Below are 14,162 nucleotides of genomic sequence, written 5' to 3'. Positions count from 1 at the left end.
AGATACAATTCCTAAATGATCAGTCTGGAGTCCCGCGAGTAATGCCAATAAGGTCCTAAGTACTCGCGCATGCGCTTACATGCTTTGGTTGTAACTTGGACACAAAATAACTGACAATATTGTCTAACCACCCACGCAGCAAGGATGTCCATGGGAATGCCTAATAAACCTACAGACACCCACAGATACACCCCACTGAGCGGGCGGGGGGGGGGGGGGGAAGGGGCCGGGAAGGGAAAAAAGAGGAAAAACGAAAAAAGAAGAAGCGGGGATGCAGGAACAGAAGGGGAAGGGGAAAAAAAGGAAGGGAAGAAAAGAAAGGGAAAAAGGGGAGAGAAGGGAGAAGAGAAAAAGAGGGGGGAGGAAAGGGGGGAGAGAAAAGAGGGAGAGGCAAAGGGGAAAAAAAGGGGAAATAAGGAGGGAGAAGGAAAAGGGGTGGGGGGGAAAGGGAAAGGGAAACACACCTATATTAATTTAAAGGTCCAAGTTGATAGCCCAATCAGGCAGACTGTACCCCATACATATAAAACATACAGTAATGTGAATTTAAAAACAAAAAAATATATATATAATCAAACAAAATAAAACATATTTTCAATTTAACTTATACCTATATTAAAAACATACAGCGGCCTTCATGAAGTACAGAGGATACGTACTAAATTAATTGTACATATAACTTGTATATCAAATCATGAAAAAAGAAGAGCATGTAGAGTGACACATATTAAACTTATACATAAATGAGAATGCGGTTATACTTAGAGACTATGTTCATATTGCACTTATATAGTTTGTAATTACTAACGCAATAATCTCATTCAATCCAAAACCCCTTTCTTTTGAATATACATTTGTTGAGGATAGATTAATCAAGACAGGAATTCACAAGTTATTATTGTTAATGAACACAAAACAATGGTGACCTCGGAGAGGTGAGACTATGCATAGTACTGAAATATGAAAGATGAATGTTCATCTCACTTTATAACCTGATGGGTTTTTCATGCTGAGCACCACATTACCTTACGGTTAGGGGATGTTGACTGCACCACTCACCTCCTTATGTGTTATAATTATAACAGCTATATATACACTGTGTATAGTGTTTTATGCTGTCGCAGCATGGCAACAGTGGGTTAAAAGTGCTAATGCTGTTTACCATCATTCTGTGGTTATTGATCATTTTATACTGACTGGGGCCAGGGTAGAGTTGGGCAGTGGGTCTGTCCAACACAGAAACATGAAAAAACCTACTTCATAAAAAGGTTAGTGTCCCCTCCTCCCAGGGTTTAAGCTCACCCCTTCCCACTGTTTAAAGTAGAAGGTTTTCTCATGTTTCTGTGTTGGACAGACCCACTGCGGTCATTCTCCCTCCAGCAGAGGTAAATGAAAATGGTCACATGAACCTGCTTTACTGGTCATGCCGTGATGTGGCAGCAGGCTTATAACACTTTGGCCAAAGGGTTTATCTAAATAACCCTTACTCATGAGAATACTAATTAAGTATTTTACTATATATTTTGTCACATTGGATGTAGCATTGGGCATTTCTGTCTTTAGTTGTATACACGTGCCACGCCCAGTAGCACTCCTTTTGACACAAATATATAATGATGTGGTGGGTTTTGGGTTTCTGAGATTGTGTGTTTATGTTATGTATGTATGTATGTATGTATGTATGTATGTATGTATGTATGTATATATGTAGAGGTATCTGTATTGTGTTAGCCGAACTTAATAATCAAAAACGAATAGACGATTCCGTTCTGTGGTTAACGAATTGCTTTTATTTGTGCGAACTTTCTAGATATACTGATCTCTTCTTCCGGCAGTGTTACAATGGATAAAGCAAGAGAGGATTTAACTTAAAACAGTGCATCTTGGAATGTATCTGACAGAAGCCTATCCATCCCCCGTGTGCTGTTTGCGATTTATGACTTAAGGTGTTAAATGGTCTCTGAATTTTAGTGCTGTAAGAGTGTGTGAGTGTATGTATTGTGATGCCGACACCACATTGCAGTCTCTTTTGTCCCAAATGAGGCAGGAAACACTGTATTTCTCTATACTTGGGGTTTATTTACAGGGATAAATAATATGAATAGGCCCACCGTCCCTTTGAGAAAAACCAAATAATAAAATCAAATCCTATTTCCTTTAGGAAAGCTAACTACACATTTCAGCAGCAACCCTTACTAACCTGGCTGCCAGCTAAGCCAGTTGTCAGCCCCAAAACATGTACATTGCATACAAAGTCTCTGCAGATAATAACAAAGCGCTTGCCTTATCTTTAGTCCTTTAAGGTCCTCTGCAACCAGACGTCACTGCTTCAGCACAGCTCTCTCAGCAGTGTCTCTCAGACTTCTTTTACCAGCCTCCATTAGCTGGGGAGCTTCTCTGTCTCATCCCTTCTCTGGGATAAACTGTCTCTCTGTGCCTTGCAGCTTCCAGCCTTTTAAAGCACTTCCTGACTATTCAGAACAGGTTGATTAGCTTCATTAGTTATCACCTGAATAGCCTTTCCAAGGAGGATTAAATTAACTCTTTGTGGTGAAAAAGTCCAATAGTTTCCCCATTCAACCCCTAGAGGACAGCGATGGCACCACATATCCCTCACCCCAGCGAAACATTATCCTGTGAGCGACCTGTGCACTATTCCTGTGCACCCACCTCTTTGTCAGACTTCGGCCCTTCCCTCCCCCCCTTTTTTTTCTTGCCTTCCAATTTAGGCATTTTCTTTTTGGGGTAATTGCCAGGCCATCTGGGCCTGAAGACTGGTACCTGTCTTGTACCGGCCTGAGTCTAGGGTTGAAGCTCCACCTTTGTTGTGTCCCCTTTTTCAAATGTTCCTGAGCATCCTGCCGTCTATCAGCTATCTCTGCCTTCTTCCTCTTGTGCTCAGAGTCTCCCCTACCCTGTAGATGATCCTTGACCTCAGTTAACTCATGGCGTTCACTCACCAGTGCTTGTTTGGCCTTTTCTTGTGAAGACAGCAACTTTTGGCTTTTGGACCTTTTTCCATCAGCGTACTTTTAGGGTTGGTTTTCACATAATTTATCTTCAGAACTTCAATTTGGGTGGGGGTCTTACTTACCCGAAGTGCACACCATGATGCCTCTCTATGACAGTCGGCAGACTCGTAGGCTTTGGCCTTTCTTCCTTGTCCCCTTAACATACTCCGTTGGGAGTGTTGCTGGACAACCTGTGAGGTCTTTCTCATCTTACGAACATGGACACTCTTCAGTCCCATTCTCGACTGTCTCTTCACAGTGGCTGCCTTCCTGTCAAGGAATCCACTTTGGGTCCCATGGGTATTGCAGTACAGCTGGCTTCTTACTGTGCTACTACGTCGCACCTTGGTCTTCCCATTCCGTGCCTTGTGGAAAATAGACTGTAGCACTGCAACGGTATTGCAGTCACGCTTCCTGGTGCGACTCACTTGCTTTATCTCTACCGCCCTCTTTTCCATGGACCGCTTCTGTGACCCAAGTGTCTGTCTTAAGGTGGTAACCTCTTTCTCCAACTTCAGCTGAGAAACCTCCTGATGGGCAGCATTAGAGTCCAACGTAGCGTCCTGCTCAGTCTTCAGAGCCTTGAGTATCTCGTCCTGGTCCCGCTTTTGTTTCTCCGCCATCTTGCGGCCAGCACGCTCAGACTCCAGGTCCTTCCTCAGGTCATGAAGCTGTCCTTCTGCATTTCTTTTTTCACTCAGTGCAGCTGCCAGTTCATCTTCTTTGGCGTTGAGTCGCGACTCCACATCTCCTAGCAGGTTCAGCGCAAGGCTTAAATCTGTTTCTTTTCCTCTATTTCTGACCTGCAACTGCCTGTGCTCCTCCCAGACCTTGTCCAGCTCCAGCTGCAGTCGGTCCCTCTCATTGGCCGTGTGGTCCAGCAGCCTGTGGGTATCAGCCATCTCGGTTTCATAGCGCAATGTCAGGCAAGCCACCTGACGGACGGTCACCTCCTCCCTCGGCGAGTTGTATTTTGCGCTTAGCAATCTGCGTCTGCAGGACTTCAGTTTGATCCTGCAAGTCCCCTCTCAGGGCCATCACCTCTTCACGGTGCTTGCTCTGGGCTTGCGTCAGCACCTCCTTCATCTTTTGGAGCTCTGCAGTTTTTGTTGCCAGTATCGCCGCTGCTTCTGTTTTCCCGGCTTCTTTCTCCTTGGCATACTGACTCATGGAGATGGAGCTGCCTCTCTGCTCCTCCAGTTCTTGCTCCAGTCTGTGGGCCTTCTCACGCTCCCTCTCATACAGAATCACCTGGCTTTCAAGCTCCGCCCCCAGCAATGCTCTTGTGGCGTACAGCGTGGCCCTCAGCTCCTCATGCTCGTCTGTGGGGACATACTGGGTACTCAGCCGTTCCTGTAGCACTCGCTGCTTCTCCTTGGCTGCTTGCAGACTTGCATGTTGCTCTTGCAGCTGGCTCTGCCATAGGTGCGCTGCTTGATTGTGCTGCTCCAGGGAGACATGTTGCATCCTCTCTGCATTCTGCAGTGCTTCCTGCACCTCTAGCTTTTCCTGGATCAATTGCTTCTCCACTTTCCCTGCTTGGTGAAGCTTCTTAGCATCTTTACTGATCTGGTCAGTCAAGTCTGAATTTTTCTGTCCCAGGCTTGTATTTGCTCTTTTTACCTTTTCTAAACGAATAAGGATCTCTTCCTCAGAATCCTTCAATTCAGAGACCTCATGGCGTGAGAGTTCCAGCTCTGTTTTGAGCGCGCGAGCCTCTTGGTGAGAAATTTCTAAGTCTGTGATGAAGTTCTGCACATCTTTCTGGGACATCTCATAGCATAGTCTCCAGTCAGGACTTGTTCTCTCTGGTTCGCTCGGCTCTCTGCACACGGTGGTAGCGGCAGCCTCTGTTATCTCTAGGCGTGTTGTCGTTCCCGTGACTATTGCGCCAAACACTCTGGGCTGTAACTTCTGCTTTAAGGTAGCAATACTGGGCACACATTCTCTCTCATCATCACCGTCATCATCATCGTCATCGTCATCCTGCCTGAAGGGACAGTCTTTGGTATGGTTCAGCTTTTCACACCATAAACATCTCTGGTGCGGCTCCTTTTGTGGGATCACGCCAGGATACTATTCCTGAAAGGACATTGTTTTGTGTGGCCAGGCATATTACACATAAAACACTTTGTTTCCTCCATTTTCTACCTTCAGGTGTATTCTTCACCTTGATCTACTGGAGGCGCTATTTCATTTACACACAGCACTTGCTAGCTGCAAATTCACTCGCTTCAGCAAAAAGCATCAACGTTACATACAGCACTGGAATCCTTTTCATACCCGACCGGCAGACTTTACACTTTCTTCAGGAAAAAAAATGTTTTTTTTTCTTCTCTGCTTGAGTTCAGCACCTTAACAAATCTTCTGACCTCTGGGTGTTATTGCATCAACACTTCACACATCCTCTGTGCATGCTGTAAGCACAGCTGATATCTCATAGTGGGACAGGCTTTGCTTGCTTTTTACTTCAGTTGGGTGGCCATTTTAAATCCCCACATTTATGTTCAAACTCACAGTTTCCGCTGCTTGGTGCCTTAGGGAATGCCCGCATTCTCCACCATATTGTGATGCCGACACCACATTGCAGTCTCTTTTGTCCCAAATGAGGCAGGAAACACTGTATTTCTCTATACTTGGGGTTTATTTACAGGGATAAATAATATGAATAGGCCCACCGTCCCTTTGAGAAAAACCAAATAATAAAATCAAATCCTAATTCCTTTAGGAAAGCTAACTACACATTTCAGCAGCAACCCTTACTAACCCGGCTGCCAGCTAAGCCAGTTGTCAGCCCCAAAACATGTACATTGCATACAAAGTCTCTGCAGATAATAACAAAGCGCTTGCCTTATCTTTAGTCCTTTAAGGTCCTCTGCAACCAGACGTCACTGCTTCAGCACAGCTCTCTCAGCAGTGTCTCTCAGACTTCTTTTACCAGCCTCCATTAGCTGGGGAGCTACTCTGTCTCATCCCTTCTCTTGGATAAACTGTCTCTCTGTGCCTTTTTTTTTTTTTTTTTTTTAGAATATCACATAATACATTTATTAAATTAAAATATTTTTAGAAAGAATTATTTCCTTTTTTTTCACATTCACATACATTCTCATTAGGAATATTTATGGTTTTCATCATGGTCACCATCAGTTCTATATTCTGTTCTTTGATCCTTATCCTTTAGCTTTGGTTCTTTCATCTAATGGTCAAGTGAATTATAAAGATCTTATTTTGCTCATAATATTTTGGCTTCTATGGATTATATATATATATATTTTTAACTTTCTTTTATTGGTTTTTCAAGAATATAGCATACAAATATCACATTGGTACCATAAAGTGTACTGTGGGACAGACAACACCTATACGAACATGGGAAAGGGTAGACAGGAGAGAATTGGGGTAGGAGGAGGGGAGGGAATGAAGGGGGGGAGGGTAAGGTAGAGGAGGTAACTCCATTGTTGTTCTTCTCTGGTCCTAGACCGCTACTCCGGGCTCAAACCTATCTGTGTCCGTGTGGCACCCGGCATTGAGGTAGGGGGGCGCTCATCCGCCCTCGGTATTCTTGCGGCTCTGTTTTAGTGTCGTCCCTATATGGTTCCTCCCGCAGTTTCTGTCCGCCTTTGAAGGAGAACCCACCTGATTTTATTAAAGCCAGACGGAGGCATTGCTCACCCCCGGGATATCCGTCTGGGCCAACCAGGGCAACCAGACTTTTTGGAAATTTGGGCCAGTGTCGTTGACCAAACTTGTCAACTTTTCCATCTGGCAAAAAAAACTAATTCTGTTCCGAATTTTATCTATTGATGGAATTGCATTCTGATTCCACAGTGCTGCGGTCTCGCACCTCATCGCCATAGCAAAATGTGCAATTAATTTGTTTCCTGATCTAGACACTTCATTCGTGGGCTTACCTAACAGAAACACCCATGGGTCTAGTTGAATTTTGAGGCCCAAAAAGATCCTCTGTAGCCAATCTCTGATTTGCGTCCAGACGGGTATGAGTCGTGGACAAGACCACAGCATGTGCACCTGATCTCCCTGTTCCCTGCACTGCCTGGGACAGAGCGGGGAAGCTCCCGCTACGAATTTTGCCAGTCTAACTGGGGTGAGATACCACCTCATTAATACCTTATATGAGTTCTCCTTCAATGTCGTACAAATCGAGCTACTGGCCGTAGCCTTAAAGATCGCTGTCCAGTCTTTGTCTTCTAGCGGCCCTGTCAGGTCTGTCTCCCATTGTGTCATGAACCTGGTTTTATGTGAGCCGTCGATGTCCGACCTAACCACTTCCCTGTATAGAGCAGAGATGAGTGCCCATGTGTCTGTTCCCCGACCACAGAGCTTCTCAAAATTAGTTAGCGGTGGTCTGTTTAGGTGTTTGGTATAAAATGCCCGGACCTGGAGGTATCTAAGGAATTCTGTGTTGGGGAGGTCCGTTTCTGACTGTAATAGCTCAAATGGTTTGATCGTGTCTCGCCCCTCCAGGTCTTTTAGCCTTCTAAGCCCCAGGTTTTGCCAACTTGTGAAGTTCTTACCAACTAGCCCTGGAGCAAAATCTGGATTTCCATATAGGGGAGTCATTAGAGTGTGTTTTGAGGTTAATGAGTGATTATTTTTAGCCGCTTCCCAGACCGACAGGGAGTTAAGCACCAAGGTCAGCGGATCCTTTAAGTCTTTTAATCTAGATTTAGGGTACCAAATTAGATCCTTGAGCTCCAGCGGGGCGCACACCTCCTTCTCTAGCGCCACCCATCGCCTCAGCTCCGGATCGCCATGCCACTGAGTAATTTGGCATAATTGTGCCGCCTTATAATATGCCATCAAGCTCGGCACCGCCAGACCCCCAGTTTCCCTAGGTCTTTGCATAATTGACATTTTTACCCGCGGTGTTTTATTTTTCCAAATTAATTTCGTTACTACATTCTGCAATTCTTTAATCTCCGATCGCACCACGGGTATCGGAAGAGTTTGGAACAGATACAATAACCGGGGGAGAAGGTTCATCTTCACACAATAGATTCTGCCAATCCAGGATATTCCGTAAGTGGACCACTCCTTAAATTCTTTTGTGAGGGCTCTTAGTAGCCTTGGATAGTTCGCTTGATATAGAGTGGAGCTCTGTTTGGTAAGATATAACCCTAAGTATTTTATAGCTTTAAGCTGCCATTTAAACTGAAAATTAATTTCTATTAATTTCTCTGTTTCTTTTGGGATATTTAGATTTAGCGCCTCCGATTTAGATTGATTAATCTTAAAACCAGAGATTCTGTTGAATTTTTCTAGGAGAGCAAACAGATTGGGTAGCGAGGTAAGCGGCTTTGTCAATGACAGTATGATGTCGTCCGCGTATAGAGCAACTTTATGCTCTTGAGAGTGGATTTAAACTCCCGATATGTCAGGGTTGCTACGTATGTGTGCCGCTAGCGGTTCCACGCATAAGGCGAACAACAAGGGCGAAAGTGGGCAGCCCTGTCTGGTCCCGCTTTTGATTTTAAACAACTCCGATGGGAAACCCTGGTGAACCACCTTGGCGGTCGGCGTTGTGTATAATGCTTTTATTGCCCCCAAACCCGAATGCTCCAAGCGTGGACTCCATATATGGCCAGTCAATCCTGTCGAAGGCCTTTTCCGCGTCTAAGCTTAATACTGTTCCTCGGATACCGTTGGCATTAATGAAATTAATGATATCTATTATCCTTCTAGTATTGTCGGCCGCTTGTCTGTCTCTAATAAAGCCAACCTGGTCCGGGTGGATAAGCCTCGGCAGGATCGCACTCAATCTATTGGCCAGTAATTTGGAGTAAATTTTAACGTCCGAATTGATTAAGGATATCGGCCTATAACTTTGGCAATTTGTCGGATCTTTGTCCTTCTTATGGATTATGGATATCGACGCCTGGAGCATCTGGTCTGAGAAGGGTTCCCCCGCCAAGACTCCGTTGAATACCTTGAGCATGTGCGGGGCTAGAATCCCGATAATTTTTTTGTAATACAAATTAGAAAACCCATCCGGGCCCGGGGCTTTAGAGGGTTTTAAGTTCTTGACAACCTCTATCAATTCCTCCAGAGTGAAATCAGTCTGGATTGCCTCGCGCTCCAGTCTGCTCAGCCTAGGTAGGGCTACTTCACTCAGAAATGTCTGTAGTTGTTTGTTTGTCTTTGGGTTATGTGCCACCTTCTCCCCATTGTATAGCTGCTCATAATAAAGTCTAAACTCTTCCACTATACGTTTGGGGTTGGAGGACATTTCCCCCAAAGTGGTCCTGATTGCCTGTATATTATAACTTGATTGCCTATTTCGAATCCTGTTAGCTAGCATAGTGTCTGGCTTGTTGGCTTTCTCAAAGAATTTCCTCTTGGTCCAGCTCAAGTCCCTCTCGGCCTGGGATGTGAGGAGGAGGTTAAGCTCGATCCTTACATCCTTCAGCTCCTTTAGAATGTCCCCTCTACCTGATCGGCTATGAAGTGTAGAGAGCTCATGTAACCTCTTATATAGTTGTGTCAATTTTGTTTCCCTCTGTTTTTTTCTTCTCGCCGCTAGACTAATCAGTATTCCACGCATTGTGGCCTTGTGAGCCTCCCACAGTGTGATGTGAGATTCCACCGTGCCCGTGTTTGTTAAGAAAAATTGCCTAATCTCGTCTTTGACTGTCTGTGCCAGATCCGGGATTTTAATCAGGGACTCGTTCAATTTCCAGTTTGCTCCCGGGCTAACCGGCCTAATTTGTGTGCATCTTAGCTCAATTGATGCATGGTCCGACCATGAAATGTCATGAATGAGGGTGTCTGAGATTTGTGGGACCATTCTGCTCGACACAAAGAAGTGGTCTAGCCTGCTATAACTGTCATGAGGGTGTGAGTAGAATGTATAGGTACGCTCACCCGGGTGCTGTTCCCGCCATATGTCCACCAGACATCCTTGTCTTAGCCCTTCTAGTAGTGCTGTAGCTCCTGTTTGTCTTTCCCTCTCCTGTCTTGGGGATCTGTCTATACATGGGTCCAGGACCTTATTAAAGTCTCCCGCTATTATTATATTTCCGGCTGCCCAGCGCTGAAGCTTAAGAAAGAACTCTGCAAAGAACTGGGGATCTCTTTCGCATGGGGCATAAATGCATGCCATGGTTACTCTGCATTGCTGCAATAGTCCCACCAGTATGATATATCTACCTTCTGGATCGCGTTTTATTTTTTCTACCTCAAACGGGACTCTATTGTGGAGTAGTATAGCACCCCCTTTTTTCTTTTCTTTGGCTGAGGCGAGATAGAACCTCCTAAAATGTTTGTCTATGAACCCTGGGTTTTTGTTGGAGCTATAATGCGTCTCTTGAAGGAAGAGAACGTCTGTTTTTCTACGTTTGAATTCTGCAAAGGCGATTCTACATTTCTGTGGGGAATTAAATCCCTTGACATTTTGTGATATGAACGTCAGTGCCATGTGTGTATATATAGTGAGTCTTCGTGAGTGTAGTGCGATGGCATCCTACCCGTGCCTTGAGTTCTCAGCGGGTGCCAGTAGTGGTTTTGATGGTCCCGTGGTGCCGTAGTACCTCCTCTTGGGAAACCTGGGGGTGGGGAGGGAAAACACATAGGGGGGTGACAAGGAACATATAGCCATGTAACATGTACAGAGAAAACCATATTGGTCCTAACTGACCTATGGTTTAATGCCTGGGAATATCGCCCATGCTCTGGATTCTCCCTCCCTCCTGTCCAGGCTCGTGGGGCTTGTTCCGGCCCACGAATTCCCAGGTCTTTGACTGGACTGTGGTTTAAGACCGCAGCCCAGCCCCAAGGGCGCATGCCAACCGGCGGGGATGAGGGCATTCACCTGCCCCCCCCGCCGGCAGAGCAGACATTATATTTTCCATTACTGTTGATAAAATCTATTTCCTAAAACTCAACTGTATTGTGTACAGATTCTACTCTAACTTCACTTACTACTAAACTCTATCTACTAAACTCTAGAACTGGCTACCCTAACTTGTGTAACTAATTTAACTGAACCCCTCTCCCCAGCGGGGGAATTCGCGCACCCCCCTGGGGAGCCCCCCCTACCACATTTCGGGTCTTCCGGTCCCAGCCCCATCCCCCCAGTCCCAGCCCAGTCTCTCCCCTGAGCTTCAGGCGCTGCCTTGGGCGTCACGTCCTGTCCGACGGGACTCCGTGAGGAACCGCCCCCTGACGTCATCGGGGTCGAGAGCGCATATCCGCCTGTGAGCAGCCGAGGAAGCAGGCATGTCCCGAGGGCGGAGCCGGCTGGAGTGCCACGATTTCGCGCTGAAACTGCATCCGCCATTCTTTTTCAGCGCGTCTTCTCCAGCTTGTCCCGCAGATCTTGCCAGGAAGCCATTTTGGTGAGTGATGAATTTCTTCATTTTCAGCCGTCGCTTTGTTTTCCGCTGGAGCTTAATCGTCTGGGCTCGGACCTCGGGGAGGGGGGGGTCCCGGGGACACTCCAACGCAGGGCAGCAATCAACAAGGGGAACAGTCTCAACATTCTTTGCAGAAAAGGAGTAATAACAGCTAGTTCTGGGTGAACTATAAAGCGGGTCAATCAGTCCTCAGGTAGGTCTCGAGGGTCCTGTCTTGTCTTTGCGTTGTGCGGCCGCTGAGCCCACTCTTTCCCACTCCGTCTGCCGGGGCGGGCGCCCCCCTGGGGCCTCAGACCGCTGGAGCGTGTTGGGTATGCCTAACTTTTTCAGAAACTCCGGGCCATCCGACAGGTGCTTAAGTGTGTGTGACCGGCCATTTTGCACCACTATCAGCGCGAATGGGAAGGCCCACCTATACCTTATTTCCTTGTCCCGCAATAATCTGGTAACAGGTTGGAGGGCCTGTCGTCTTGCCAGCGTGATCGGGGAAATGTCCTGGTATATGGCTTCTCAATTCCCTCAATGCAGATCTCCGCTTTTGTGGTGAAGTGGTGCAGGCGTAGAATTACGTCCCTGGGGGGGCTGTTCGGCAGTGGACGGGCCCGTAAAGCGCGGTGACACCGGTCCATGACCAGCTCTGCCTCCGTCTTCCCCGGCATAATGGAAGTCATCCATCTGCTTAGCATCACTTCGGGGTCTTGGACCTCCTCGGGGATCCCCCGGACCCTTAGGTTATTCCTTCTGTCCCGATTTTCACTGTCCTCGTGGCGCTCCTCTAGCTCTGCCACCTTCCGCTCTAGAGTGGTAACCCTGGTGTCGGTCTCCCTCTGGCAGGCTTGTGGGAGGGGGACTGAGAAATTAAGCCCCCTGATTAGAATAATATCCACCCAGTGGGCGGGTGTTAAGGTGCCCCTCAGGTGAGGTGGCAAGGAGAGATTGGATGCAGGTAATTCTTCTCCAATGGCCTATACTCAATAATAAGGTATAGACTGGAAATTGCATATAAACCAGTGTCCAGCCTATCCTCAGTTGTTCGTGTTTTCGTGACTTCAAGTTTACCAACTATTTGATGCCTGATGAATTGCTAATCCTGTTTCCTGATTACTTCATCATCCTCATTTCAACCCTAAGTACAGTAGAGGCAACGCTTATTCTAACATTTGCCTTAAACTAGCCGGGTTACATTCAGGGTATGTGCTGGGTATGTTCTGGGCTAGTTTGAGGCACGTTTAAGGCATTTCTGCATTGACTAACGACCCATAGGATTAACACAGCAGGGATCCCTGGCATTCCAATTCAGTTTGAATGGAACTGCCAGGGACCCCCGCTGTTAATCTGATAGGCCATTAATCAATGCAAAAATGCTGGGGCTAGTTTAAGGAAATGTATTCAGAATGTACCTGGGTGTACCTGGGTCTTTTGGGGAATTGCCACTGGTTTTTGTTAGAATAATCGCTGCCTCTACTGTAAGTGTATATTTTGCCTGTTATTTGTATATCTTGTGTGTTCACCTTATTTAAGGAATAAACTCTAATTTATCATATCTAAGTCGTGTTCAATTCAACCCAGAGATATTTTTTGTGTGTATTACTATATCCTCTCACAAGTTCCCATGACCCCCCCCCCCCCCCCCCCGGGTGATGTGCTTTGTGCCATGGGGGCCAGAAGTAAAAAAGGGGGAAAGCAGTGGCTCCACCACTGCCCTTCTGTGGGTAGGAGGCAGGCTGCCTGTGATCCTGCTGCTGTGGGGACGAGGGGGAGAGAAGCTGGGGGTGAAACAACACTCATCCCGCTCCTGGAATGCAGGGGATCTGCCGTGGGGGTGCCCATTGTGGCTGGGGGGGCCGCTGTGGACTTCGGTGCGGGCGCGGCAGGCACCAGTGTGGTGCTCACCTCCGTGGTAGCGTCGTGGCTGGTGCTGGTCAGTGCGCTGCTCTCCCTCCCTTAGCATCCAGTGCTGCAGCCCGGGGAGAGCAGGCACCGGAGTGAGGCTGGGGGGAAGGAGCTTCTCCACGGACCTTTTCCTCTGTCCCTGCGGCTGCCAGAGAATGTAAGAGCTGGCTCCGGGTCCTGCTGCTCTCTCCTTGGGGCTGGTCTTCGTGCTGTCCGGCTGCCTAGCGCGGGGGGGATCCATGACTCAGGAAACCAGGAAACCTGCAGGGAGGAATAAGAAAAGAAAATGAGTGCTGAATTCGAGCAGACAGTGTTTAAATACCCAACGCTTGCTCGAATCCTACTCCCCCCATTGGTGCGTGTGCAAAATTTGAATCCCTCATGTTAGGGGAAGGAGCGGCCATCTTGGCTCTAAAACCTCTGAGGCACATCAGTCCTTTTGTGGGCAACGACTAGGGTTGCCAGGTGACTTGTCCAAAAATACTGGACACAATGGAGAAATATGCGATGCGCGCGAGAATCGGTGAGGAAGAATGTTATTTATAAATGACCTGACTTACGTAATTTTTTCTAAATTTCACTACAAGTATTCACCAATTTATATTCTGTTTCATAAAAAATCTGGGGAGGAGTTTTGGGAGGGAGTGCCCTTACAAGGATTTTTTTTAGGAAATAGAATATGAAAATGATGCAAACTGGTGCAAACTGGTGCATGCTTGGAGTGAAATTTAGAACAAATTACGTAATGGTCAGATCATTTATAAATAACTGACCTGCAGTCATACTGTACATGGCGAGCAATACTAATCTTAATCTCACAAATTCCAAGATTTTTGCACCCCTCCACATCCTCTCTCTCCCCTTATATTCTCACCCTCCCACCCCC

The 14,162-nt window shown here is 46.8% G+C and overlaps 2 protein-coding genes across 4 annotated transcripts in view; both read left to right on the top strand.

Moving 5' to 3' along the window:
• The window catches only part of LOC142466363 (uncharacterized), a 790,214-nt gene that overhangs the window by 308,948 nt on the left and 467,104 nt on the right, over window positions 1-14,162 (top strand). The gene's annotated exons all lie outside the window — the stretch shown is intronic.
• LOC142466695 (uncharacterized) overlaps window positions 1-14,162 on the top strand; it is a 431,792-nt gene that overhangs the window by 103,273 nt on the left and 314,357 nt on the right. The gene's annotated exons all lie outside the window — the stretch shown is intronic.

Source organism: Ascaphus truei, chromosome 15 (assembly GCF_040206685.1).
Source record: "Ascaphus truei isolate aAscTru1 chromosome 15, aAscTru1.hap1, whole genome shotgun sequence".
NCBI lineage: Eukaryota > Metazoa > Chordata > Amphibia > Anura > Ascaphidae > Ascaphus > Ascaphus truei.
The sequence above is the reverse complement of the archived record's forward strand: the minus strand, read 5'-3'. Positions and strand labels throughout refer to the sequence as shown.